We start from the raw sequence: 27127 nt of genomic DNA, 5'->3' as shown, positions 1-27127 counted from the left end.
CCCTCCTATGTACACCACTGTCGGGAGGTAAATAGTAGCTATGGACTACATGCAAAAGCAACCAGTATTTACCCTGCATGCAAATAAAGTAAATGTATATGCACACTTTGCATTGCAACATGGTTAAGCCCTGGGGCACAGTTACTGTTGCTTTACTTCCAATTTAGAATCAGGCCCTAAAGGGGTAAATTTAGTAATGGTTCTAAAAATTTAAAGAAAGGATGTTGCCCGTAGCACCTGATCAGATTCTGTCTACTAGTTTCTATGATAAATGATAGACAGAATTTGATTGGTTGCTACTGTATGTGTAACATCACCTCTTTTCAATTTTAGAAGCATACTGTATCCCTTCGAGTGAAGTCAACAGGTGTGGTTCTTCTGCAGCAGGATTTAAAACATAGGTGCCTACTTTCTGGCTGCCATCTCCGGGAGAGCGCAGCCAGTACAGGGAGGCAGGGGGGGGGGCAATGATGGGGTGGGAAAGGGGTGGGGTCTGGGTGATCGCGCCTTCATGGCCACGCCCCCCGATGTGCAATGCCATTAATTTACGCATCATTTTCTCCAAAAAACTCCACCGTCGAAGGGGTGGGAAGGTGGAGATTGCTCGCATTCTGGGAGGGGGACTCAAGTCCCTTCCGGGAGGGTAGGCAACCCTGATTTAAAACTGTATTTGTGGAAAACAGGCATGATTTAGTCCATATAAAAATGTTGGTTTAAAAAAATCCCACTGCAAAATAATCACAATAAATATATAATGCACTTTTGCATAGACCCTATGGCTTCACCCACTCCCAAGTCTTTGAGAAATATTGCCATCTCTATTTTAAATATGTATTTTTCAAAAGTATAAAAAGTAGTTTTTTTTTCCCGTTTCTTTCTTAGCATCCATGTATTACTTGTAAAAATAAGCAGTACTGTTTCTGATATTGTGATATACTGTATAGTGTAGTAGTAATGACTAGTATGCAGTAGGACATCATTTAGTGTCATTACAAGGGGATAATTGTATGCATGTCACTGAGCGGAAAGTGCAGCTAAGCAAGATATTTTCTACTCACAAAAGCAAACAGCAATTACCTTTCTGTAATTGCACATTTCTGAAGTAGATTATTTCACTTTCACATGTTGATAAATCAGTTTAATAAAATACAAACCAGAGAAGTGTTTATGAAAGAGAAGGTGATGGTTGGTTCCTGCAGGTCTCTTAAGGCCCCCATACATTAGGCCGACTTGTCCTTAGGACAAGTCGGACCCAATTCTCCTGTGAGCCGCCCGGCAGCTCCCCGGGAGGCTCACATACAATTTGGCACTTGATGAGCCAGTTTTTACATGTGATAAATCGCTTGCGATTTATCACATGTAAAACAAATGGGGAGCTGCAGGGCGGTGAGGAGCAGTGGGGCGGGCAGCGACAGTAGTGGGGGCGGGCGGCGGCAGTAGCGGGGGCGGGCGGCGGCTCTCAAATGAGTTTCCGGCGGGTGCCGGGTGCGGCGAGTGATGCTGACCTGGCCGGGCATGCTGTGATCACAAATAGCAGCGCTGCTGCTACGGGACGGGACACACAGTGGCGGCTATTAGATTTTCAAAATACCTGTCAAATGACCGGCCGTTCTGTAAAATGGCTGAGAGTGCTCTCAGCCAATGACGTTCTGCCCACGCCATCTTCACTCCAGTCTAATAGTGGGTTGGGAGAGAGTGTGTTGTTGGTGCTGCTGCTGGGGCTTAAACTTGAGCTTGACCTTGAACACAATATTTTATTCGCTCGGGCTGTCTCTCTCTGTACTCTGTTCTCCTCTCTGCTTAGGGTGGGATCACCCTAGCAAGGAGGACAGTCCAACTGTGTACTTGTAGTACTACTGTCTCCTCTGTGCTGGGGCCTACCTCTGGTGCTGTGCTGTAATATTATATATTATATTAATAATTCATTATATTATATATAGTCCACTGGTGCTGCCTGCACTGAATCTGCCAGTATTATTTACTTAGTCCACTGTTGCCACTGGCAGTGCTACTGCCTAAGAGTAACTACCTAGTACATACTAGGCTGCTATATATAATTTAACTAAAAAATAATACCTGTGCTGCGTGTGACTGTAAAAAATTATTCCATGCTGCTGGTGCACTGACGTGTGCCACTGAGTGCCACTGCCAAGCAGTACCTAATAATAAAATTGATTATTATAAATTCTGCTGGTGCATAATAGTCTGCTGCTGGTGCTGTGTAACTACCTTTTGTGGTGGCCACGGGCAGTGCTACTGCCTACCTACCTAGTAGTTTTGTTTCTCTACCTACTAGGCTGCTATATTATTAATACTTAATTAATTTAATTATATATAGTCCACTGGTGCTGCCTGCACTAAATACTGTGAATAGAGGTTGCCAGTATTATTTACTCAGTCCACTGTTGCCACTGGCAGTGCTACTGCCTAAGTGTACCTACCTAGCACAACTACATACTAGACTGCTATATATAATTTAATTAAAAAAAAATACTTGTGCTGCCTGGGACTGTAAAAAATAATTCCATGCTGCTGGTGCACTGACGTGTGCCACTGAGTGCCAAGCAGTACCTAATAATAAAATTAATTATTATAAATTCTGCTGGTGCACATATACTAGTATTGCTGACATATCTACCTGTCTTGTGCCTAGTACTGTCTTATCTACCTGTCTGGTGCCTAGTACTGCCTTACCTACCTGTCTGGTGCCTAGTACTGCCGTATCTACCTGTCTGGTGCCTAGTACTGCTGTATCTTCCTGTCTGGTCTGGGGCCCACTGCCTAATACTGCCGTATATACCGTCTGGTGCCTAGTACTGCCATATCTACCTGTCTGGTGCCTAGTACTGCTGTATTATCTACCTGTCTGGTCTGGGGCCCACTGCCTAATACTGCCGTATCTACCTGTCTGGTGCCTAGTACTGCCTGGTCTGGGGCTCACTGCCTAGTACTGCCTTATATATCTGTCTTGTGTCTAGTACTGCCGTATCTACCTGTCTGGTGCCTAGTACTGCCGTATCTACCGCTGCAGTGCCACTCTTACATGAGCCACGTGTTTGTGCCGCACACTTGTGTGGCTTAGCATAGTTATCCAGCTACCTCGGTGCAACCTTTTGCCCTAAAAACAATATTGTGAGGTGTTCAGAATAGAGTGGAAATGAATGTTATTGAGGTTAATATAGCATAGGAGCAAAAAATACACAAAATTCTGAGATTTTAGCAGTTTTTATGCTTTTTAAAAAAAAAAAACAACCCAAAACCAAAAAAATCCAAACACAAAACGTTTAGGGGGTGTTTTGGCAAAACCCATAAGAACCTAAAACCTCAAGGTAATCGGAACCCAAAACACGAAAAGTGTCCGGTGCACATCCCTAGAAATTACCAGAATGGTCGAAACTGACAGGCAGTTCTTACAAGCATGTGTGTTAAGTCCCAGTGCAAATCACACCAGCCAGTGTCTGGTTACTCAGGCACTTGGTCAGGTCCACATCCAGGGTCCACCTACTCCAACAACGCGTTTCGACTCACACCTGAGTCTTTTTCAAGGTTAGGATAATACTTCCTCATCCTCGGCACCTTTTATGCCTGTAAAATCATTGTAAAGTACCGCAGCTGTGCGCTGTGTACACATAGACTACACTCCCCACAATCCCCTGTCCTGGAAGTACCCCCGATCACGTGGTTAGAACCGCGTGAGTTCATTGGTTGCGCTCTGGCGCATCATTTTCAGCTCTAGTCACTATTCAGCTAGGACGGACTGCATTGCCCAGAGTTCTCCTGTGTGTACATTTGTGGTCACATGACCAGCTTTATCCTATGGATGTTGTTTCTCCTTTGCTCTATTATTTACTGTTTCTCTGCTGTTCCCGGTTGCTATGGCAATCATCCATCCGGCGGATGGATTAATCTTGGTGCATTCAGTTTTAAATTTGACTGCATTACATCCTAATATATAAAAGGTGAAAATCGCAATATCAATGACACTTATGGTGTGTACACACTTGTACAATCATGACTATATTACAATTTAGACTATCTGCATACAATATATACAGTTTAGACTATCTGCATACAATTTAGACTATATAGTGCAGATCTGCACTATATAGTCTATGCAGCCAAGACTTTCTGGGGAGCACGCTTTGGGATCGCATCGGGAGCGCAAGGGTTAAAACCAGTGCGATCTGCATGAGATCCAGATGAGATTTTGCCTATATAGTCAAAATCTCATGCACATAATACAAGTGTGTACACACCATTAAACTTAGATGTTTAGAATCGCATTCTATGCAAAACATTTGATATACAACATTTAATATACAACACTTGATATAAAACAGTTTGATGTAAATAAGTTTATAAATAGAGAACAAAATAACCTGTTATAAAAACCATTTCAATTTGTAATCAATGTTTAACCCTTTCATTTCCATCCTCGCTAATTGGCCCCCCAAATCTCATTTTCTCCAATGGCCCTTTACCCATCTTAAACCACAAAACTTTGTAATTGCTGATACATTGCTTTGGTGGCATTTTTTAAAATGGTCTGATAGGGCGTGTGTGCAGAGGCCTTTTGGTACTTGTTTCCCATTTCCACATCTGCTCTGTTTTTCCCCATTGTTGCTCCACTTTCCACCTTCTTTGCAGGTTGATTCCAACTCTAGTATCATATAGCAGTAGGGTTGTGACCTCTCCTGGATTTCCTGGATTCTTCCTGAATTGGTGGCAACCCTCCAGGACATTTTTGCAGTCTCCCGGATTCAGGGAGTCTCCTGGAATCCGGGTGACTGTAAAAGCCTTCACAGCCTCCCAACTGAGTGTGCACACTGTCAGGGACATAGGGAGGGTGTTTCAGAGGAGCGTGAGCTCCAGGTGCCAGAAAGGCCACAGGGCATGCACAGTGTGTCTCCAGCACTTGCGAGTTGCTGCCCATCACACAGCTTTCTTTGCCTACAGAAATATTTAAATGAGACTGCGGGAGAGGAGGGGATGGAGGAGCACTGTGCAGCCAACATCTTAGGATGCTGCAGCAGCGCTTCCTCCCAAGTTGAGCCACAGAGGAGAGATAAGCCGGCTGCTACTTTGTGGAGGATGTATGAGGTATCTCTGTGAAGGAGATGTCAGTAGGGCAAATGTGTTATTAACTGTAACAATGGGGACTTTGTCTGTATTAGAGGCCATGCCCACTTTCACAAAGAGGCCACGCCTTTTTTACAACAGGTGGGGGGATCTCCAGGAATCGAAAAAGCCTGAGGTGGCAACCCTATATGGCGGTCACTGATGCTCTGTATTATATGGTCGACACAAAGTTTTTCTTGTTATAGCTCCACTTTTACGTGATTGACGTTAGTCACTAGCTTTGACCTCCATGCAGATAGCCACACTCTGGACATAGTCCGTACTCCCTATTTAGACCACATCCATACATCACTGGTCACATCACAGCATCACTAGTCACAACTGTAGCGCTTGTCACACCTCCTGCTGAGGTACACAATAGGCCTTTCATAAAATTCAGCTCCATGCCCATGTGGACCTTAAGGTGCATACACACTGGGCGGTTCATCACCAATATTGTTAACGATATTGGCAGTGCCGCCAGGAGAACGATATAGCACTAAGCGATATTGTTAATGTATTGTTCAGGGACGTCACTGGGTCTCAATGCTGACCATGCAGTCATTTCACGTCACGTCAAATTGAGCTGCATGCACAGATCATGAGGGTGACATTAATGACCAGGGAAGGTTTGTGGTTGTTTGTAGCATACACACTGGGTGATATTTTAAACTCAGAAGGGCCAAAATGAGCAATATTGTTTAAATAATCACCCAGTGTGTACGTACCTTTAATCTGGCACCGATTGGGGGGAAAAAACGTGTTTTTTTTTTCTTTTAAATGTTTTCTTTTTTTTCAAACCATTATATGAAAACAAAAACTAGTGCTAAAAAAATAGTGCTAGTAATACTGTAAAAATTCGCTATATATTAGAAACCTTGATTCTTTCTAACATTAGCAAGCCAACATTATTAGGCTTTCATATGATTTATTTTGACATCTTTGAATAAACCTTTTGAAAGCTTATTATTCATTTTATATCAGAATATATGAAGATAGACTAAACATATTAAAACATACAATGTACACTAGGAGATAGATGAAATTGAAAATAGGAATAAGCTAATGTGAAGCATTACAGTGCACACACATAGCAAGATTTTATGTGCAATCCAATCTGTCACCCAATTTCCCTTTAAATCCAGGCCAATATCCTGGCCAAAAGATATTATATGTGTATATATATATATATATATATATATATATATATACATATACACACATACATACATACACACACACACACACACACACAGTGATTGTGTAAATGATCAGGGGATTCGTTGGGTCATTTTACGACTGCACATCATAACACATCATTAGCACATTGCTCATCATGACTACACACAGACCGATGTGTGCTTGATCTTGCAAGACAGGTCGTTATCTTTCTGCATGCTGAATTGTTATCTTGCCCACACATGGAAAGATTTTAGACGATACAGTAGGTCCTCCAATTGGTCAAAAACAGACATAATTTAAAAAAAATCTATCCGTGTGTGGGCTCCTCTAGTCTACTTACTACCTATCATCAATTGAACCTGGATTTATATGATTTTCCCTAAATTCTAACAATGAATAATAAGCTAACAATAACAATTGATGGTATGCAGTAACCCTGATTTAAATGGAAGGGTAATAATTGTAGCAATGGTGCCCCCAAGCATTATATCAACAGAGAAATAAATTCAGAAACTATGGGTGCTGGCATTAGCATAAGGTAATACATCACACTGAAGGGGTAACTGAGACGGCCGTGAATTCACAGTGGCCAGCATATAGTTAAGCTGCCACCCTCTAGAGTGAAATGTCGCATTGGGAATTATTTTGCTTGCTGTGGGAATGGCTACAAATCTATTCACAGCTGAGCTAATATGTCCAAAATCCATCGTAACAGGTCACACTCCATCGCAGGCGCAGAGTAGCCAGAGACTTGCTTGGCGGTGCGATGGCATAGCCGGCCTGGAGCTGATGTCACACACCCACCCCTAGAACATTTAGGCTTGCCTGGGATTTTCCCGGACACGCTTAGTGTTTTATCTGGCACGCCTGCATTTTTCTTAGCACTCCCATTAAATGGACGGTTTCCACCCCCCCCCCCCACACTTCATGTCAATCACTTAACAAACAGCTTGTGAATAGAAAAAGTAGCAGGATTTCACTGCAGGACAGCCTTGTGCTATGGGCCATATGCATGTGCAGTGTATCAATAATCGGAAGATGCGCAAATTTGCAAGCCTTGTGATCAGGTCTGAATTACCCCCTAAAGCTGGGTACACATTATAGAGAAAACAAATAGCGTTTTCTGTGTTTCTCAGAGGAGATTTTCAGTTACATATGCACAGGCACCTTGCATCCACCTGATTCTAAGTCAGATGCAAAGTGACTGTGTTAGCGTGATGCTGCAGAAGCCTGATTTATTACCTTGTGCTAATGCCAGCATCCATAGAGCTAATTTGAGAATCTGTGGGGCTTTGAGTAGGAGCAGGGCCGGCAACAAAAAAACATGGGCCCTGTACACTGATATGTCCTGGGGGCCCCCACCCCCTGCTTATATATATTGCCACCTGTAGTGCTCACTCACCACTTCTATCTGTGCCCCAGGCGGGGCGGGAGGGTGCGCGCCCCGCCGCACACCCGCTCCATGGGGGGTGGGCCGGCAGGCTCCACGGGGGGATGTGTGGCTACCCAGTCACCTGCTCCCCGATGCGCCCTGCTGCTCAATAGGGTGGGAAGGGGTTGGATGCGGCCACTAATCTCCTCAGGGAGGGGGACGGGACGGCATGGCCACTACCTGCCACCTCCAGAGGATGAGAGGGATGGATACGCTGCCGATCAGCGGTGTCCTGAGAGCGGTGTTGCCGGCACCTGACGGAGTTCTCCAAGTGGGGTTACGCCTGCTCATCGGATCCTGGTGTCTGGGTCCTGAGAGCGGGGTTTCTGAGTCTGATGGGGTCCTGGGATGCAGCAATGCCACCCTCCACAGCGATGTACCTGGGTGGCGGGGAAACTGTCCACCCGGGGAAGGGGAGTGAGCTGGGGCTGCAGAATGTTCCTTGTTGTACTTTGTTGTATCTCGTTCGGCCGCAGTGTCTGTGCTTCTGGTCCTGTCGGCTGTTAGAGCAGGCTGATAGCGACTTCCGAATTAAATACTCAAGGCTGTAGCCTTGCTCTGGGGCCCCTCAGATCGGTGGGACACGTCACAGCTGTCCCCCTTGACCCCCCCTGTCGCCGGGCCTGAGTAGGAGGCCTCTCTACCCAATGTTTTTCATCAACAGCTGCACCCAAAATCTTTAGTAATGGTATTTGCACCAGCATACTCAAAATGCAAGAGGTCTGTCTTACACAGGCTTCCCTTATTTATACATGAAGCTCGGAATAGCGCGGAACTCAAACTACACACCCACAACATGACACTCCCACCAGAAAGAACAGCTCTGTGCAATCAAACTGTCCCTGTCCAATTCCTCCACAAATCACCCATTTCATACAAATACAGATTGAGCCAAGTGCCATCTGAATCATAGAGGGGTGGAGATGAGCAAAAATGTCTATAATTTGCATCAGTGTAAAATTATTTAACAGTTTACACCTAAATTTAGGGCATATGTACTACCAACAATATCAGTAAAACCATCAGCCTCATGCTGGCTACAAAGAACAGGGTGAAACAGAAGTCCCATTTCCATCCATAAACTATGACTGAGGAAGATGACTTACACAAGAACTCTGTGCGATGCCATGGTTACCATTCACGTATTACCTAGAAACACCCATTTTACAGACATAATCCTATGCGGGCAGATGGATAAAGCGCATGCACCAGAGCTTATTTATTTCTTTGACACATGTACTGAGATCGGCTAGATTTCATGCTCGCTACAACTTGCATTTTAGGCCCAAAGTTGAAATTGACCCTCATGGTATAGGATATAATTCATTTTATTTATTAACAGTTTCTTATATAGCGCACACATATTCCGCAGCGCGTTACAGAGAATATTTGACCATTCACATCAGTCCCTGCCCCAGTGGAGCTTACAATCTATATTCCCTACCACATGTACACGCACACACAGACATTCTAGGGTTCCTTTTTTGGGAGCCAATTATCCTAACAGTATATTTTTGGATTGTGGGAGGAAAACGGAGCACCTGGAGGAAACCCACGCAAGTATGGGGAGCATATACAAACTCCACACAGTAAGGGCCATGGTGGTAATTGAACCCATGACCTCAGCTGTGAGGCAGTAATGCTAACCATTACACCATCCATGCTGTCCATATACTTACATTCTTTATTTAGGGGAAAGATGGCGAATAGATGATATTTAGACCAAATATTGGGTATAATTCGGAGGGCACATACAGTATGGAGGTAATTACCATTCTGTTTTTTTATTTTATTTTGCAAAACACTGTATTGACTTCTTTATTACGTTAGGAATAAAGCATACCCCGCTACTATATACAGAATTGCTTCATACTTTTGTATTCAGTGCACTACAATCTCTTGGCTGGAATTGAAGGCTTAGGAATCAAATTGCTTCTCGCCTCTTGGGCTTACTGACTTAAGTCCAATAATTTGGCACAATGCTTCAGGCATCATGATATCACGGCTTCAAGTGAGGCTGATCATTGTTATTACTGCAAGGATCTTAAAATCCATCTAGGCAGCCCTTATACTCTCTGAACAAGTACCTACTACCACATCCTTGTTATACCAATATTAAGTGACTTCATTTGCAAATAAATTTATATGTATGGTATGTGAATTACATACCTCCCAACTTTGATGGAGGAGCAGGCGGGACAACGCTGATGCACGCCAAAGGCGCCCCGGAATTTTCGGGGGGCGTGGCCAAATTTCGGGGGCATGGCCTGTACTCGCGGCTCCCCCGCGAGGCCACGCCCCCATTTTGCCGCTATGGGGGCATGACCCAGAGGCTCTATGAGCCTCTAGCCATGCCTCCAGCCCCCTGGCTGCGGGAATAGACGCTGTGCGCATGCGCACAGCGTTTATTCCCCGCTGCTTAGCAGCCGACAGGGGGGACTCCCAACAGCCCCCCCTCACCGCGGGACACTCCCGGCCGCGGGAGGGTCAGCGGGACAGGCCCTGATAATCGGGACTGTCCCGCTGAAATCGGGACTGTTGGGAGGTATGGGATTATACAACATTATGATTTGCAGTCCTATCAATTAAAAGTATGTTAACTGCTGAATTTGTGCATCTGTTAGTGAGAGTACAGATTGCAATGCCTTTGATACAAATCCCAACTGTGACTTGATAAATCGGGTTTATTGTCTCCTGAACCATAAGCAGGGATGTATACAAGGCCATGCCACTTATAACATACGTTTATCTTTTTCCCCCTTTATGTTCTCATAAAATCTAGAAATGGTCAAAGTGACAACTGCAGCAATATTCTATGTCTTACATTACAGTCTGGAAAAGCAAATGCTACTGTAGGTTAGCATGGTGTTCTAAATTCTATTCCATTATGTGTACAGCATGTGAGGGTCATTTTACCGTGCTGTGGATCAAGTTATGTATAGATCCAGTAGGTGTTATATATGACACAGTTACTAATCGATGACTCATATCTGCAGTATGTTGTAGACATTTAATGAATAGATTTATTATGTCCATGGTATGTGGAGAAATAAAACATCATTTGTGTAAATCAGATGCCACTTTAACAACAATCTTATCTCTCTCAGATGTAATCTAAAGTCCCTCATGATGGACATTCAAAAAAAATGTTTCTATTTTTTGTAATTGATGTCAGTTTTTTCTCCCTTAACTCTTGAGTCCATGTCATATCAAAGCACTGCAGATGAAAGCAGACAGATTCTGTCAGCAAGGGTCTGTCTCATAATGACATAGAGGTTATTTAAATGCAGTCGTTCCTCAGAGGTAGTTGAACTGTGTGATCTGTGGGGATAATATTAAATGTGCCATCCACTAGCACATAATCAGCAGACAATACAGAGTTTATGCCTCCTAGAACATCATTATCTCAGTTTTTTTGCTGCAGAAGATCACTAAGGAATCATTTTATATTCTAGCTGCTTTTCAGAAGTCTGGTTGAATTTTATGGATTGAGACATTCAATATCATATAAACGTCTACCTCATAGCTAATTTAGCTTATCTATCTAATCAACAGTACCAGCTAAAATATCATCAAGATTCCGGTTTAAAATATACACTTCTATTTACCCTTTTTTTGTAAAGGAATGGGCTTAAAATCTAAACAGATCTGTCTGGGTATGGGTCATATAGGGTCGACTGTATGAAGAGCGACATGCCTTAGATCAGCCGCTAAATATCAACAGGGTCAGAAGGTCGACACAAGCAATAGGTCGACAATGGAAATGTCAACAGTCAAAAGGTTGACATGAGTTTTCGCATTTTTTGATGGAATTTCGACATAAGTCGACATGGATACTGTATCAGTGTACCACATCCCCTCATATGGCCCACAGCGCTGGCCATGCACCGGGTACACTATTGTATTCTCCCTCCACACCTTAGTATAAAATACCGTCTGTCAGCACAGGTCGACTCAAATAAATGTGAAAAACTCATATTGACCTTTTAACTGTCAACCTAATACTTGTATCAACCTGCCAAACCTGTCAACCTATGTCATGTGTCGACCTAAGCCCTGTCAACCTTTAGTGGTCGACCTGTGGTATTTCGACCTTCATTGTGTCGACCTAGCAATCGTATCCCATCTGTCCTAAGGGTAGGATCACACAGATGGGTTACTTTTGGGGTGATATGTTACGCTATTGCTGTTTACCCAGCGTGAAGTAATAATGACTCCTAGGGGGAGATTCTCTAAGCTAAAAATGCGGTAAAAACCCTGTTATCGTGGTTTTTACCGCATTTTTGGATATTGTAAGCATCCCCCGCCGAGTTACCGCGGCGGGGGGCATCGCCAGAAAAATCTGGCGATGCCCCATAGAAGCCAATCGGCTTCTACCGCAACCCTCCGCTGCCCCGCGCTGACCCCCCGCATCGCCCCCTCACCTGTGTCCGGGCAGCACAGCGCAGTGCTGCCCGGATCTGTGACCTCCTCCCTGCACTGATCCTCTTCCGGGTGGAGGGAGGAGGAGAGCCCTGTGCAGCAGTAGCAGCGCCGGGTGTGGGAGGGAGGGGAGAGCCGCCGGGACCTGCTGGGACCCGGCGACTCTCACCGCAAAGCAGGGCCGGCGCTGCCCACTCAGCAGAGCCTGCAAAGCAGGGAGGCGCTGGGCTGTAAAGGCGCTCTCTCCCTGCCCTGCAGCTCTGCCACTGTGTGCATTGATGTAAGGTGCTGCCAGCTGCTGCTGCGCCTGTCAGTGACAGTGTAGCGCAAGCAGCAGCACCGGCAGCAAAGGGGAGAGAGAACTTACGTTGTGATATACAGTACTACAGTAGCAGCAGCAGGGGATGTCCCTGAACCTTCCTCACTGGTGACTGCGGTGCCGAGCCCCTCCCCCTTCATGTCATCATCAGAGCCAGGACAGCATGTGCCAAGCTGTGATTGGAGGAGCTTGGCACATGCTGAATAGAAGAGAACCTGATTGGACTGGAGGAGTTCCTCTGATCCATGAGACACGGAGGATCTGACTGTCAGCATGGACCTGTCTGTGAGTGTTGTGCCCTGCCTCCACTGTCTATGCAGTTTTTCTCTCTCTCTCTCTCTACCTCTACCACCCCCTCCCTGTCCAGCATCTGTCCCCCTCAACTCTCTGCCCATCATCTGTCCCCCCTCTCCCTGCCCAGCATCTGTCCCCCTTCTTCCTGCCCACCATCTGTCCCCTTCTCCCTGCCCACCATTTGTCCCCCCACTCCATGCCCACCATCTGTCCCCCCACTCCATGCCCACCATCTGTTCCCCTCTCCCTGCCCACCATCTGTCCCCCTCTCCCTGCCCACCATCTATCCCCCCCACCCTGCCCACCATCTGTCCCCCCTCTCCCTGCCCACCATCTATCCCCCCTACCCTGCCCACCATCTGTCCCCCCTCTCCCTGCCCACCATCAATCCCCCCTACCCTGTCCACCATCTGTCCCCCCTACCCTGCCCACCATACGCCCCCCCCTTTCCCTGCCCACCGTCTGTCCCTTCTTTCCCTGCCCACCGTCTGTCCCCCCTTTCCCTGCCCACCGTCTGTCCCTTCTTTCCCTGCCCACCGTCTGTCCCTTCTTTCCCTGCCCACCGTCTGTCCCCCCTTTCCCTGCCCACCGTCTGTCCCCCCTTTCCCTGCCCACCGTCTGTCCCTTCTTTCCCTGCCCACCATCTGTCCCCCTTTCCCTGCCCACCATCTGTCCCTTCTTTCTCTGCCCACCAACTGACCCCCTTTCCCTGCTCAGTACCTGCCCACTCTCCCTGCCCACCAACTGTCCCCCTTTCCCTGCCCCTCTATCTCTGCTCAGAATATCTCCCCCTCTCTCTCTGCCCAGCATATCTCCCCCCTCTCTCTGCCCAGTGATCGCCCCTCTCTCCCTGCCCAGTATCTGCCCCCCACTCCCTGCCAAGTATCTTCCCCCCACTCCCTGTCAAGTATCTGCCCCTCCTTTCTCTGCCCAGCATATCTCCCACTCTCTGCCCAGCATATCTCCCCCCCTCTCCCTGTCCAGCATCTGTCCCCCCTCCCTGCTCAACATCTGACCCCCTTCTCCCTGCCCACCATCTGTCCCCTTCTCCCTGCCCACCATTTGTCCCCCCCACTCCATGCCCACCATCTGTCCCCTCTCCCTGCCCACCATCTGTCCCCCTCTCCCTGCCCACCATCTATCCCCCCTACCCTGCCCACCATCTGTCCCCCCTCTCCCTGCCCACCATCTATCCCCCCTACCCTGCCCACCATCTGTCTCCCCTCTCCCTGCCCACCATCTATCCCCCCTACCCTGCCCAACATCTGCCCCCCCTTTCCCTGCCCACCGTCTGTCCCCCCTACCCTGCCCACCATCTGCCCCCCTTTCCCTGCCCACCGTCTGTCCCCCCCTACCCTGCCCACCATCTGTCCCTTCTTTCCCTGCCCACCATCTGTCCCCCCTTTCCCTGTCCACCGTCTGTCCCTTCTTTCCCTGCCCACCATCTGTCCCCCCTTTCCCTGCCCACCGTCTGTCCCTTCTTTCCCTGCCCACCATCTGTCCCCCCTTTCCCTGCCCACCGTCTGTCCCTTCTTTCCCTGACCACCAACTGTCCCCCTTTCCCTGCTCAGTACCTGCCCAGTATCTGTCCCTCTATCTCTGCCCTGAATATCTCCCCCTCTCTCTCTGCCCAGTGATCTTACCCTCTCTCTCTGCCCAGTGATCTCCCCTCTCTCCCTGCCCAGTATCTGCCCCCCACTCCCTGCCAAGTATCTGCCCCCCACTCCCTGCCAAGTATCTGCCCCTCATTTCTCTGTCCAGCATATCTCCCCCTCTCTGCCCAGCATATCTCCCCCTCTCTCTCTGCCCAGCATTTGTACCCCCTCTCCCTGTCCATCATCTGGCCCCAATCCCTCTCTGCCCAGCATTTGCCCCCTCTCCCCACATCTGCACCCCCAATTTGCTTCTTTCCGGCATCTGCCCCCCTCTCCCCAGCATCTGTCCCCTTCTCCCTTCCCAGTATCTGTCCCCTCTCCATGCCCATCACATTTTCCCCCATCCCTTTCTGCCCATCTGTACCCCATCTTCCGGCCCATAATCTTTCCCCCCTATCAGTATATCCCCAGCACCTGTCCACATTTCCCCACCATCGGCCCCCTCTGCCAAGTATCTGCCCCCTGCACATCATCTCTTCCCCTCTCGCCACCCATCACATTTCCCTCCATCCCTCTCTGCCCAGCAACTGCCCCCCTCTACCCAGCATCTGTCCCCCCACTTTCTCCCCAGCATCTCTCCCCATATCTGTCCCACATCTCTCTGCCCAGCATATGGCTGCCCCTCCCCCTCTCTCTGCCGAGTATATGGCCCTCCTACCCTCTCTCTGCCCAGTATCTTTTATCATTTCTATTCTTTATCCATTTTCCAACAGCAGCCACTTTTCCTTTGTTCCCCTGACAACTTACTGTTCTACTTATATTTCCCCTTCTCACGGATCCCCTTTCTTATTCCTCTTATGCTCTCTTCACACCTTACATCACTACTATTGTGGGCATTATGTGTACAAGGTGCATTACCACTGTGGATTTTATGTGTAATAGGTGCTACTGTGGGCATTATGTATAAGGGGCATTATTGTAGGTGTTTTTAGTGGCACCACTGTGGGCATTGTGTTTAATAGGCACTACTTCTGTGGGCTTTGTGTACAAGGGATGCTACTACTGTATGTGGTGTATTATGAATCATGGGCACCATCTGCAGTGTAATGTAAATAAGATTGTGCTACTGTAAGGTGTAATTAAAGTGGGCTATGATCATTCCTTATGATACCAAACTATTTATTTGTGTGCGCTGTCCCTTTAGGAGAGGGAGGGCGCAAATATAGATTTTGCAGGAGGGCGCCGGACACCCTAGCACCGGCCCTGCCCAGGGGCGCTGGAACGTTTTTAGGTTGGGGGGGGCAAGATATAATCTCATTTTGGCGCCCCCTAAATTGCTATATGTTACCCCCGGGCACTATACACACTGGCAGCGGCATATACACGTGGGCATTATACACAGGGCAGCGGCATATATGCATGGGCATTATACACAGGGCAGCGGCATATATGCGTGGGCATTATACACAAGGCAGCGGCATTTACGCATGGGCAGGGGCGGATCCAGGAGAAAATTACAGGGGGGGCACCAAGATAGGGGAGGGGGGTGTTAGTGGTGCCAGTGTCGAGAAATAGAGAGAGAGATAGTGAACGAGATAGATAGATAGAGAGTAAAAACAGACCCTGGCATTTAAAGTACACAGGCCCACCTTGGCGTAAATAGTGAAGGATGTAGGTGTGTGAGTACTGAAGGCCAAAATTCACATAATGCTACACGTTTTGAGCCAAAATTCACATAATGTTACATGGATTAAGCCAAAACTTCAGCGCATGTTCCACAAACAGAGAAATTGCGCGCCGTATGCGCGCCAAAATTTTTGCACCATGATTCCCATTACACCTCAAGCCACACACCATAATGTCCATTACGTATTATGCAAAACTATCAGCTGGCCGAGTACACCTTGCAGCCAGCCCCTCACATGCCCGCCACTGGCATTAGGCAGGGAGTGCAGCACGGATGCGGGAGTCGGAAGATAAGAAGCATATGCCAGGTAACTGGGGGCAGTCGGCAGGATGGATGGGGGGTACCCTGTGTGCACAGAGGTAGGAGTGTTCGGGCACCCGGGTGATTGTGACTCAAGGAAAGGAGGGAGGACTCTTGTGACTCTAAGGAGATGTCATATCTGACTTCCAGAAACACCACAAACACACCTCAGTCATGGGTGGATTTTCATGTACACACTGTGAATGGTAGATGTATAGTACAGACGGGATATAACTGATGTCAAACTGAATAGTACTAAAAAACGTACTTACAGTTTAAATGATGGCACCAAGGTAAGTATGGTTGCAGGGGTGAAAGATGGCAGCGTTTGGAAGTGGATCATGCAGACAAGTCCCTTGCTTAGCCGCGGCTGGGACCCTCTCACTCTTCAGCCTGCACGCCAGCCACAGGCTGCAGCTTCATAGTCACAGACTGAACCGCTGCAGCCCAGCGCCGGTGGCTTTGACGGCTGCCACAGTGAGGAGAGCAGAGTCGCGGCTCCCGGCTATTTTAAATTCCGTGCTGCCGCGCCCGCAAGCCAATTGGGGCTTGCTCGTGGTCCAGCAGCCAATCAGGAGTGGTGACTCCTGATTGGCTGTCGGAGCGCGAGCAAGCTCCAATAGACTGGCGAACCCGGCATGCGGCCGCAGTAGCGAAAGTTTTAAAATACCAGGTCGGGTGCTAGGGCTGCTGCAGTAGGGATTCTCACTGTGAATACAGCCGGGCAGCTCACCGTTCTCTGCCCGGCTGTGAATTATTTCTTTCCGGCGGCAGCTCAAATAAAAAAAAATGTCAGAAATGACAGGGGGGGCTGCTTTAGCGCCTCAGTAATTTTGGGGGGGGGGCAAGCTGCCCCCTCGCCCCCCCGTTCCGGCGCCACTGGCCCTGCCGCAAAGGACAGCTCTTAACGCAAGAGCTGTCCTTTGCCTTAATTATCGCATATGTTACAGCATATGCGATAATTAAATATGCGATGGGCGACGAGGGGGGGCGGAGATTCTTAGAGAATCTCCCCCCTAAAGAGAAAACATCCAAATATAGATGAAATGGGCCGGGATGCCGGCCTCTGCATTCTGACCGGCAGCATCCTCACCATATGCACCGATGAAAGCACATAGCAAACAGATGAGAACATAGTAGGGATGGGATCATAAGTCATAAGATCATAAGTGGTGCAGCTCTATTCAGTTACAGTATAATGATTACACAGTGTATAATTCACAATTAAAAAACAAAAACAAAAAAACAATTAATATATTCTAAACACAATAATAATCCGGGTAATAATCATAATCATCTCAGTAGTATTTCTCCAATGGCCATAGATTGGTGTGGCAACAATTCCTTGTTGGTGTATAAGCAGTCCCTTGTGTGGGGTATAACTCCCCTCCTTAGATTTTTTAACGGACTCCACACACCTTTAGTAGTAGAGCCACGGCCAATTTTTCTGGAGAACCGGACCTCCTGATATAATGGTGTCCCAACAGCGGTTCAGGTGAATAAGCGGTGACCGGACTATGCAGGGCTCACATATGCATTTCTCCACCTGAAGGTGCATCGGCAGCTTCCTCAGATGACAGATGAGAACATATATGCCACGTGCAATATTTTCTTCAGCTCATGGTGACGTATTTACTACGTATTTACTACTTGCTTGTGTGAAGTGGGTTAATTCTGTTTCAACTGACTTTTTATTATCCATTAAGAAAACACACATAGTGGCTAGAAATATCTGTATCATGTATTTATTGTCAGACTCATCAAGACATTAATGACATAACTGCCGTACTCATTATGGCAACATGTGAATTTTTATGTCATCTCTATCCACTGTTTCTGTAATGCAAAGAAAAGACAAACACTTTAGGGTTATATCATATAAGACCAGGGCCGTTTCTAGAGGCGGACAAGCCGTGCAGCAGCCCGGGGCGCCGCACGGCTTGTCCACCTCTAATAAAGCTCCCCCCAGCGCTGCCTCCCTTCCTCCCCCCTCTACGGCTCGCCTCTCAGCGCTCACCGTCCACCGCCGGCGCCGCTGATTGATTTCCATGGGGAGGGGAGGGAGCGCATCGTGCGTCTCTCCTTCCCCTCTCTCACTGTGTCACTGGGCTGTCAGCCAATCAGGAGACAGCCCGCGATGTATGGATGGCTGACAGCTCAGTGAAGGGGAAGGAGAGACATGCGGTGCGCTCCCCTCCCCTCCCCAAGGAAGATGAACAAGAGGCAGCACTGCAGCAGAGGCGATGGCAGCAGGGGGAGGCACGCACAGTGAGTTACTGTATATGCTGCTTCCGGCACTGTGGGGCATATTGGCACTGTGGGGCATATTGGCACTGTGGGGCATATTTGGCACTGTGGGGGCATATATCTGTGGCACTGTGGGGGCATATATCTGTGGCACTGTGGGGGGCATATTTGGCACTGTGGGGGCATATATCTGTGGCACTGTGGGGGCATATATCTGTGGCACTGTGGGGCATATTTGGCACTGTGGGGGCATATATCTGTGGCAAAGTGGGGGCATATATCTGTGGCACTGTGGGGGCATATTTGGCACTGTGGGGGCATATATCTGTGGCACTGTGGGGCATATTTGGCACTGTTGGGGCATAGCTGTCACTGGGGGCATATATGTGTGGCGCTGTGGGGGCATATGTGTGGCACTGTGTGGGAATAGCTGTCACTGTGGGGGCATATATGTGTGGCGCTGTGGGGGGCATATCCAGCACTGTGGGGGCATATATCTGTGGCACTGTGGGGGCATATATCTGTGGCACTGTGGGGCATATTTGGCACTGTTGGGGCATATCTGTCTCTGTGGGGGCATATATGTGTGGCGCTGTGGGGGCATATATGTGTGGCGCTGTGGGGGCATATGTGTGGCCTTTGAGGGAATAGCTGTCACTGTGGGGGCATATATGTGTGGCGCTGTGGGGGGCATATGTGTGGCACTGTGGGGGCATATGTGTGGCACTGTGGGGGCATATCTGTGGGGACATATCTGTGGGGGCATATTTGGCACTGTGGGGGCATATGTGTGTCACTGTGGGGGCATATATGTGTGGCACTGTGGGGGCATATCTGGCACTGTGGGGGCATATTAGTAAATGGCATCAGTTGTGCGGCAGCGGCTCGTGGGGCATAATGTGTAATGGGCATTACGGTGTGGGGAGTATTGCGTAATTGCCATCCCAGTGTGGGGTGTAATGGGCATCACGGTGTGCAACAAAAATGTGTCATTTTTATCACGGTGTGCGGCGTAATATGTAATTGGCATCACAGTGTGCGGCATAATGTGTAATTGTCATCACAGTGTGTGACGTAATGTGTAATTGGCATCACGGTGTGCGGCGTCATGTGTAATTGGCATCATGGATAAATAGTGTATAATGATTTAAGTAGCCTGTCATTGTTTGGCCTTGATCTGTGAGGTGTACTAGGTAACTGTGTGGGCCTTTATGTTTTTTATGTCACTGTGTGGCCTTCAGCCCGCCAACTTAAGTGCAGGAGGACAATGACAACTCCTGCGGTAACCAATGTCTGGTCACGCAGGTCGCAAAAGTGTGATGTAAGGTAATTGTTTTCTGGCTAGGCCACGCCCTTATATTAAGCCACACCCCTTTTAAATTAAGCCACACCCCTATTTCGGCGCGCGCCTCCGGCGCGCTCAATTTCTTCTATACCATGTTATGTATTTGGGGGGGGGGGGGGGGGCGCATTTTTTTTTTTTCGCCCTGGGAGCTAAATTGTCTAGAAACGGCCCTGTATAAGACAAAATACGTTTTATTCAGCTAAATAAATGCATTGTGTCAGACAGGTACAGTATCAGTATTTGGACCGCTGCTCCCCACTGCAGGGCCGGCAACAGAAATCTGGGGGCCCTGTACAATGATATTTCTGGGGCCCCCCCACCCAATCCTAAATCCATCAGGTGTGGACTTCTCTCTTTCACAGTCCAGCTGGCCTGGCTCCTAACTGCTACTTCCTGCTGGCTCCCTCCTGCTGCTGGCCTGTTACTTTCACAAAAGAGAGCTGAGCACTATGAGCAAGCAGGGCAGGTCGTTTGCAGAGTGCAGAACAGACGACCCGCGTAACGTATGCGCAGTAAAAGTACAAGTAACAGAGACTGCAGGCCCAGGCTGTGCGCACACACAGAGTAGATGACTCTGAGCGCTGTGTAGACGGCAGTGGCACACAGCGAGTCAGTCAGACTCAGCCACACACAGATGGTGCACCGGACGGGCCGCGAGGGTCACTGACAGGCCTGCTAGTACAGGCAGCTGTGGTCCTGGGGTCCTTCAGATCGCTGGGGCCCGTCACACTTGTCCCCCTTGACCCACCCTGTCGCCTGCCCTGCCCCACTGTCAGAAGGTACCCTATCCAAGGCACCCAGAGGATTTCTAGAAGAGAAGAGAGGGACAGGGGGGCGCCCAATAGTGCAATATCGTTTTTTATTTTTAAAACATAAATATAAAACAAATGGACGTTAGGGGTGACATTCTATGGGATGTGATAAATGCGCATGTTATTTTAGCGCACCACATCGCCGCTATTCGCCCTTTTTAAAATCGCATTTTTTAGTAATAATTCGCATATTTAATGTGATGCGCTTTGGAGGCTGAAAAGTGCGAAGAGGTGCGAGTTGCGGCGAAGTGGTGCGATTTTAAGTAACAAAAAAGTGCGAATTCTTCCGCCGGTCATGTGCGAGTTTTGGACCAACCTGAGTGCGATTTACAAAACTGTCTCCGCATGACTAAGAACCCCCCCAACCTATTGGCCCACCTCTGTCCCCTCCATTATGCATCACACCCCCTATATAAAGGGGCATTGGCGCCATTTCACTCTTTGATAGAAAGTAAGGAGCATGGAGAGGAGCAGTGGCAGTGTGAGTAGAGGAAGAGGTGTTGGTGGCAGAGTGAGGAGTGGCAGAGGGAGCAGTGGCAGAGTGAGGAGTGGCAGAGGAAGCAGTGGCAGAGAGAGCAGTGGCAGCAGCCAGCCAAGTGGGAGAGCCAGCAGTGTGGCAGGCAGCATGGCCAGCCCCAGACCAGGCCCTGGGCGTCCAGCCCCAGCAGGAGGAGGTGGAGGATCCGCTGGCATCCCCATCCTATAGCCAAGACCTTGACCATACCCCACAGCAGCTGCAGGAGGGCCACATGTCAGAGGTGGAGGAAGATGGAGGTGAGGAGGAGGAAGACACTGGCATGGAGGAGGAGGGGTACATGGCTAGAGTAGAAAATGAGGAGGAGGAGGTGGAAGCTGGCCGCACCAAAAGTGGCCGAAAGGTCAGATTCTCCTATGAGGAAAATGCTGCACTTGTCCGGGCTATCATGCCTGTGTTTGACCGTTTACTTGGCAAATCTCACCACAAGACCACTGCACAGCGCAACAGGCTATGTGGAAGGACATCACCCAGGCGGTGAACGCTATCAGTCAGCACAGGCGCCTGGTCCGCAATGTAAAAAAGAGATTCAACGACATCAAAAGGCAGTTGAAAAGTAAAATGGCCATGGAGTTGGAGGAGGTCACCAAGACTGGAGGAGGAAGCCCCACCACTGTGTGCTACACATCGTATGAGATGAAGTTGAAGCGCATCATACCCCCTGAGGTCCTGCCTGGCATGCACGTGGCGGATACCGATAGGCCGCAAACGCCATCCAGAGCTGGTAAGTGTGACCACATGCAAACTTAAACATACACGCCAATACTTTCTAACTGTAATGTTCACTAGAATTGTTATGCTAAGTAAAGTGCTGCTGTGGAACTACATAGCCCAGCAAGGTCATGCACAAGAAATTGCCTGCTCCTACTTTCAAATTGCTCATAATGCTGGGCCTTGTAGTTCCACAACTGCTCATATTGATCAACACTGTAACATTCTTTCTAGCAGCCTAACATGCATGTGGCCAAAAACACAGAGGTGTACTGGTGGTTTACCTGCCATGACTACATACCACAGATTATCCAATAGTTGTCATGTGTCCACTAATTTAATAATAAATTAAAAAAATCATATTGTGAAAAAGAAAAAAAATTGGGGGGAATAAATAATGTAGTCCTTATCCAAAGGAAGTACTGTCCATTATTGTCATTTGAATGCATGGTTTATGAAAATGCTTAACCATTGTAAGGTCCATAATGGCTGCCCATCTTACCTTGCACAGATTGTCCATCCCGAAGTGCTGCGGCATCCAAGAAAAGAAGGCCCGTTGCTGCAGAATCTGTGGAAGCAGGTAAATGAACAAAAAACACGCCATTACACATACAGTACAAACACCCATGTCACATCAACAATATCGCACACTACATTCATCTCCTGCTGCTACATTGCAACGAAAATGAATGTAATCTGAGCAAGACATGTGACTTATTATTAATGTCAATGTTACATGCTGTATCGGGGTACATGTGTAAGTACATAACACCCCTAGGTATGTGCGTCCAGCATCTCAAGCCCTTCCTAAAATAGTATAGATGACAGTCTGGCCTATATATGCATCAGTACTTACCTCTTCATCTGTATCCACAGGTACTATACAACTAGGGACAGACCAAACAGATTCTTCAATAATAATGGTGATAGACGAAATGGACATCATTCTTGAACCCGTGGAGACCTTTGCGGCAGAGGAAGAAATACAGACCTCATCACAGAGTGATCTTCCCCCAAGTGGGGTGTCTCCCAACCCACCCCCGCCCACAAACACACCCCATACAGCAGCTTCTGCTTCTCAAGTAGCTAACTCCTTGGTCAATTTCAAGGACAAACAGATAGAATTCATGGCCTCCCAAAGCCTGCAAATAGGTAACATCCAGGGGTACATGCGTGACACCTTTCTTCAATTACGCAAAATTGCACGTAGTGTACGGGTAGGTGTAGGCACGCATGTGCGCATTGCTAACAGCATTGACACTCGTTTTGCAGATTTAACTTCTGCTGTAAGGGAGCAGAATAGCCATATTGGCAGCCTTGCGCAAAGTATAGCTGCACTAAGCCAATCATGCACAGCGCAGACCAATGCCTTAATAGGTATGCAGGCCCAACTACAGCAGCTGGAAGCCAATGTTGGAGGTGGCGCAGCATCAACCCTCAGCAGTGTATCCAGCACCCCAATAAGTGGCTCCCCCACTTCCCCACCCCGTCGGAGTATTAGGACCCGTGGTGGGCTTGGTGCAGGTTCTAGAAGTGGTGTAGGGTTGCCTGATGCTGGGAGAAGGTAGCTCATATGTTTGTTAGTTTTGTAATATCCAATACATCTTGTAATATGCCCCCACAGTTTTTATGTTTCACCTGCAAAAATGCAGATTGCGTCTGACAAAGTAGCCTGAAGTAAAATGTCTAACCGCATACCATTGTGTTTGTGTATTACTTTTAAACCAATTATTGTGTGAATTATAACAATTACAATATTGTAATGGTATATGACTATGGGATTGCACTAAAGTAGTGTGGGGTAACTCCTGGCCCCTGAAAGGTTGTGGAACTACATATTCCAGCAAGCTCTGACACTCATGGTTTGGACTGTAATGGTTATAGTGTGTCAGGGCATGCTGGCACGTGTAGTTCCACAACACCAGTGAGCCATGTTTTACTGCAAACTTCATTCATACATGTATCAAATGTACTTACAAGCTTGATACCAGCAAGGGATAGGTCAGCACCACCAGCTGCATCCGTTGGGCTCTGTGTATTAGGCTAAATGTGGGTGGAAACAGATGGTATTGGTCACAAATTTGTTTATGAGTACACTTACAGCACAGGTACATTTTGGAGTACAGGGCACATGTGCTTACCAGAAAAGTAACGGCTGATGATGTGTGTGCGCACCAGATTCCCCCTCTGCGTACCCCTCACTACCCGAGGTGTGGTAGGTTGGGCTTCCTGCACGACTACTGCATGTTCCTCCTCCACATAGGCAGGTTGGGACAGGGCTATGTTGTGCAGCATGCAGCAAGCCTGGATGATCATCACTACTTTGGCAGGGTGGTAAAGCAGTGTACCCGATGACCTGTCCAAACACCGGAATCGACTCTTCAAAACGCCAAATGTGCCCTCCACCACATTGCGGGTTGCAATGTGGGCTTCATTATACCGGTGCTGTGCAGGGCCCTCTGGGGAGCGCAAAGGTGTCATGAGCCAGGAAACACAACCACATCCTGAGTCACCTAAAACACAGATAGGAAGTGATTGCCTTATATGGTAAGGTATGTGTTTCTTTCAAACAGGACACACTGTTATAAGAGCAATATGCTTGTGAAACAGAAAACACACACATTAGAGCAGATACAAATAAGGACAGACAGGGTAATATGAAAAAGGTACTTACCTAGTAGCCAGCCCTCTGGCATTTGGTGGTCGGTAAATCTGTTCCAGAGGGCTGAGTGTCTCAGAATATAGGCGTCATGGTAGTTCCCAGGAAAGCCTGTGACAACACTCAGGATTTTCAAGTGAGCATTGGATACAAACTGCACGTTCAGGGAGTGCCGCCCACGCCTATTGACGTAGACGTGGCCCCGCACGTGCGGTGCCCTAATCCCAATGTGTGTGCAGTCTATAGCTCCCAGCACGTGAGGGAATGCTGAGAGTCTATAGAAAGCCAACTTGTGGTCCTGCCACTCCAGCTCAGAACTGGGGAATCTGATGTATGTGCGCCACAACTTCTTTAAAGCAAGTAACACTTGAGTAAAATGCTTAGAGAAAGTGTCCTGTGATACCCCCAAGGCCCATGAGGTCACAGACTGAGTGGAGCCTGTGGCCAAATAGTAGAGGGCACACATTAATTTGTGCAGGCCAGACACTGCATAGTTGCCTCCCCCAAAAGGGTCCAAATCATCTCTCACCTGCTCATATAAGTCCAACAGGTTAATGCGGTTCAGCCTAAACATCCCCACAACCTGTTGATCCGAGAGGGAGTCCAGGTACAGCCGAGCACGATACATACGTGGGGTACGCAGTAGTCGGGGGGCTACCTGGATCTGGCGCGCAGCTTCCTCCCTCCTGCGCAGCTCCTCCAAATGGGCCACATCACAGATAAGCAACTCCAAACCACTCTGCAAAATCTCCATGTCTCAAACCCTCACAGGTGTCCTTAATGATGTTGGGGTTTATGTAGGGGTGTTTGTGAGTGAAAATGAGGGCAGCTGTGGTGAAATTAACCATGTGTGCACTTGACCAAAATGAGTTCTGGCCCAAATCGCCAAACAGAACCTTGTCTGAAATAAGTGCGATTATTAGACACCTAAAAAGTGCGATTTGAGAAAACGCATTGCATTAAATAAGCAAATTGTATACTTTTCTGTACGAAAACATCTGGATGCGATATAAATGCGAATTAATCTCGCACTTTTGGTCCGCATGCGTTAACGCACATAATATGCGATTTCAGTCCCTTAGCGCATCCTATTAAATAGGCGATTTGACGGAAAAATGCGATAGCGCCATTTTGTTTACTAATTAACGCCAAAAAACGCAAATCTCATCCCATAGAATGTCACCCTCTATTTGTACAACTCGTACCGAGTTTATCGTCTGGAGTGGGCTGGTTACCACTAGATTCAAAACATTCCCCTCTGGCAATACAGCATACACAAGATGTTTTAGTCACCGCTACAGTGTGGTTGATAACTCACGGGACCTCTTCAGCTGAGCAGGCTTGGGGAACGCCGGCGTCTCCGATCACTGCAGATCAAGCTGGCAGCGTGTACTGGATACCAGAAGCTTGAGACACGCCACGTTGGCCATACCCCTAAGCGTTTCGTCAGAGACTTCGTCAGTGGGGTGGCCAGCGTGACGTTGAGCAGTGGTCTTAATGAACATGGGGTCCAATCAGCTTCCCCGCATTAGCTTATATTAGCATATCATGCTGGTGCCGCCCCATGCCTTGGAGCAAACGAGTGTGCCGGTCTACTAGAACTAGGTCGACATGGGTGTAGGTCGACATGTCATTAGGGCGACACAAGCATTAGGTCGCCTTGGGCAAGGTCGATAGTCAAAAGGTCGACATGGGGTTTTTCATTGTTTTTTGAGCCGACAGGTGGTATTTCATGCCCTGATTTGGCCTAGGGAAACTGAACAACTGTGCCCTGGTCTACAAACACCCAGGGTGGCATCCGGACTGGACTGCCACTATATTATATATACATTAACATACTCCCAACATGACCCACTCCAGGAGGGACACAATGCTCTGTTTCTGGACTTCACTTTTAATTTTTGATTGCTATCACATGTGGTGAAACAGCTTTCTTATCCATAAACCTCTGAGCGTCTGATGCTCCCGCCATTCTTTTTACCGTAACAGACTAAGCAACCCACCCTTAAAAACCCCCCTTCCTTTTCCCTTCACCTGGAATAATCAAACTGAGTCATTTATTTTTGGCGAATTAAAGGTCACATTTATTAATAAGATTGCAAATATAATCGTACTCGCTTAGGTGGCAAAGATAGCACTGCGGTTCACCAGCCCTCCAACATATCTGACTCAAGCCGCCCGGGGAGGGGGGCCCCATCTCGCAACTGAAACCTGTAACCGCCCGGGTCCCCCCAATTGCCCCCCTCGACGCCAGGCCTTGGATCTTGCACCCCCTCTTCTGGGGTGCCTCCGTTTCCTGGCGCCAAACTTTGGCTGGCCCGCAGTACTTCCGCCAACGCTAGGTTCCTAGAACCGTAGCCCGCCACCTCACCGTGACCATCCCTTGCCCTATAAATCTAAAACCTGCATTTAACCCTCTGAACGCTCTTCTCTGCTCCTGGACTGAACTTGATAACGAGTCATTCACCA

The 27127-nt window shown here is 48.1% G+C and overlaps 2 long non-coding RNA genes across 2 annotated transcripts; one reads left to right on the top strand and one right to left on the bottom strand.

Moving 5' to 3' along the window:
* Window positions 1-18099: 18099 nt before the first annotated feature.
* LOC146062649 (uncharacterized) lies at window positions 18100-24359 on the bottom strand. The gene is made up of 5 exons (XR_014471445.1): window positions 24141-24359; window positions 23977-24042; window positions 22856-22963; window positions 22502-22567; window positions 18100-18185 (listed from the first exon to the last, which is right to left on the bottom strand). It is a non-coding gene; the product is annotated as an uncharacterized LOC146062649 (long non-coding RNA).
* Window positions 21810-22897, top strand: LOC146062650 (uncharacterized). Its single transcript, XR_014471446.1, has 3 exons — window positions 21810-22012; window positions 22511-22579; window positions 22876-22897. It is a non-coding gene; the product is annotated as an uncharacterized LOC146062650 (long non-coding RNA).
* Window positions 24360-27127: the final 2768 nt, after the last annotated feature.

This window comes from Crinia signifera, chromosome 3, assembly GCF_055691185.1.
Source record: "Crinia signifera chromosome 3, ASM5569118v1, whole genome shotgun sequence".
NCBI classification, from domain to species: Eukaryota; Metazoa; Chordata; class Amphibia; order Anura; family Myobatrachidae; genus Crinia; species Crinia signifera.
This window is presented reverse-complemented; position numbering and strand designations above follow the sequence as displayed.